Raw genomic sequence first — 2,007 nt, forward strand, 5'->3', positions numbered from 1 at the left:
ACTTGGAAGTACTATCACTTTTCGAGATATTTAAGAATTGTTTTAGAATAAACAAATATATTATGTGAATTAATTGATTATACCTTTATACACAAAGCGTGTAAGTACTTGTGTAAACTTACACTCTGCTTGCTGATGTAAGGAGACCCAGTTAGTAGCTGGGTAGTGTCAGATGAGAGCCCCAAAATGGCTGTTTATTGTCATTCTTTAGGATTACAACACAGTTTATGTATGTCTCACTTGGCCCTTTCCAATACAAATAAGGCCTGTGTATGTTCTCCCTTTGTATTGCTAATGAAGANTATACATTCATTTCAGTGGATAAGAATAAAAGGAGAGGTAGTGAAATAGCCTAAATGCAGCGGTCGAATAAACGAGTTGATAAATTTTTATAAATGATTACATCTTTTTTCTTTTCTCCCTCTATACATATAGCTTTGGAGTTTAACCCTTCTGCCAATCCAGAGGCAAGCACAATATTCCAGAGGAACTCTCAAACAGATGGTGAGACAGCATTGTTTTTTCCGCCAAGAGAAAGAGTAAAAACTCTTGTTTGATCAGGTGTATTATAGGAAGTATTTAAAAAACTCCTATTGGTTTAAATTTTTCAACTTTTCACATATTCACTTGTCTTATTTTAACATGTGATATACTTTCCTTTAGTTGTTATCGTGTTAGTGAAAACATATAAATGTTTTGTTTATACATTTTGCCATCTTTTTTTTTTGAGATGGAATGTCACCTAGGCTGTAGTGCAGTGGCACAATCTTGGCTCACTGCAAGCTCCACCTTCCGGGTTCAAGGCATTCTCCTGCCTCAGCATCCCAAGTAGCTGGGATTACAGGCGCCTGCCACCACGCAAAGCTAATTTTTTTGTACTTTTAGTAGAGACGAGGTTTTACCGTGTTAGCCAGGATGGTCTCGATCTCCTGACCTCATGATCCGCCCGTCTCGACCTCTCAAAGTGCTGGGATTGCAGGCGTAAGCTGCCGTGCCCGGCACATTTTGCCGTCTTTTTATCAACACAATTAATTTGCCATGTGATGGAGGAGTCATGGATTTCTCTTTATTCATAATTCTTGGTCCCTTTCCCTTGCTCCAAAGAGTACATTTTAAAGATGAATGATAGAACTTAGGCTTCAGCTTGGTTTTCATGTAAACAAATTAAAAAACATAGTTGTTTTTCATCAGGAATCGAATCTGTGATTTGGGCCTCCTCTCACACAGTCCTCTGACCACATTCATTTACCACATCCAAGTTTATGCTACTCAAAACTTTTAAGTTATTAACCCTTTCATTTGATGTAATGTAAATTTAAACATGCCCTACTCCTGCTTATTTTCCTTAATGTTATGTTAAATCCTCATTTATTTGCTAAAAAGCCATGAACAGCCAAATTTTCCAGTTGACTTAAACAGCAAGAATACAAGTGAGGGTTCTATAATAATATGTGAAGTAACGCAGCACAGTGAAACATGGGAGGCAGAGGTTGCAGTGAGCTGAGATCCCGCCACTGCACTCGAGCCTAGGTGACAGAGTGAGACTCTGTCTCAAAAACAAAACAAACAAAAAAAAAAACAAACAAACAAAAAAAAAATTTAAGATAGGTTTCTTTCCAGTTGTGTAAAGATCCTTTTTTTGCTTTGTTTTGTTTTGTTTTTAGTGGCATATTAGTAGGTAACCACTAAGTATGGTTCAGGATTCTTACAGGGATTCTGTTGCGTCTAGAGATAGGTGTGCAATTGCTTCTTTTTATTTCTGGTCAGGAAGTAGTTCTCAGAGCTGTTAGCTCTTAGCTTCTGATAATTGAAGTAAGCTATGTGTAAATGCAGAATGAGAGAATACTAATGTATCATGTCTCATATATGCAACAGTTAAACTTTTTTATTAGCTAAGTTTTTCATCTGGCCTAATTTTTTTGTCCTTTTCTTTTGTACATGAGGATTCTTTCATTTGTATGTAATAGAAACAAAAAGTAAACTAGATGAAAAGCTAAGTTTTTAGAT

General features: G+C 36.3%; 1 long non-coding RNA gene across 1 annotated transcript in view; it reads left to right on the plus strand.

Moving 5' to 3' along the window:
* Positions 1-370: 370 nt before the first annotated feature.
* LOC108541897 (uncharacterized) overlaps positions 371-2,007 on the plus strand; it is a 12,114-nt gene continuing 10,477 nt past the window's right edge. The window contains exon 1 of the long non-coding RNA XR_001889107.1: positions 371-504. This is a non-coding gene — a long non-coding RNA (uncharacterized LOC108541897). The remainder of the gene's footprint in view (positions 505-2,007) is intronic.

This window comes from Rhinopithecus bieti, unplaced genomic scaffold (assembly GCF_001698545.2).
Source record: "Rhinopithecus bieti isolate Rb0 unplaced genomic scaffold, ASM169854v2 scaffold_21879, whole genome shotgun sequence".
Taxonomy (NCBI): domain Eukaryota; kingdom Metazoa; phylum Chordata; class Mammalia; order Primates; family Cercopithecidae; genus Rhinopithecus; species Rhinopithecus bieti.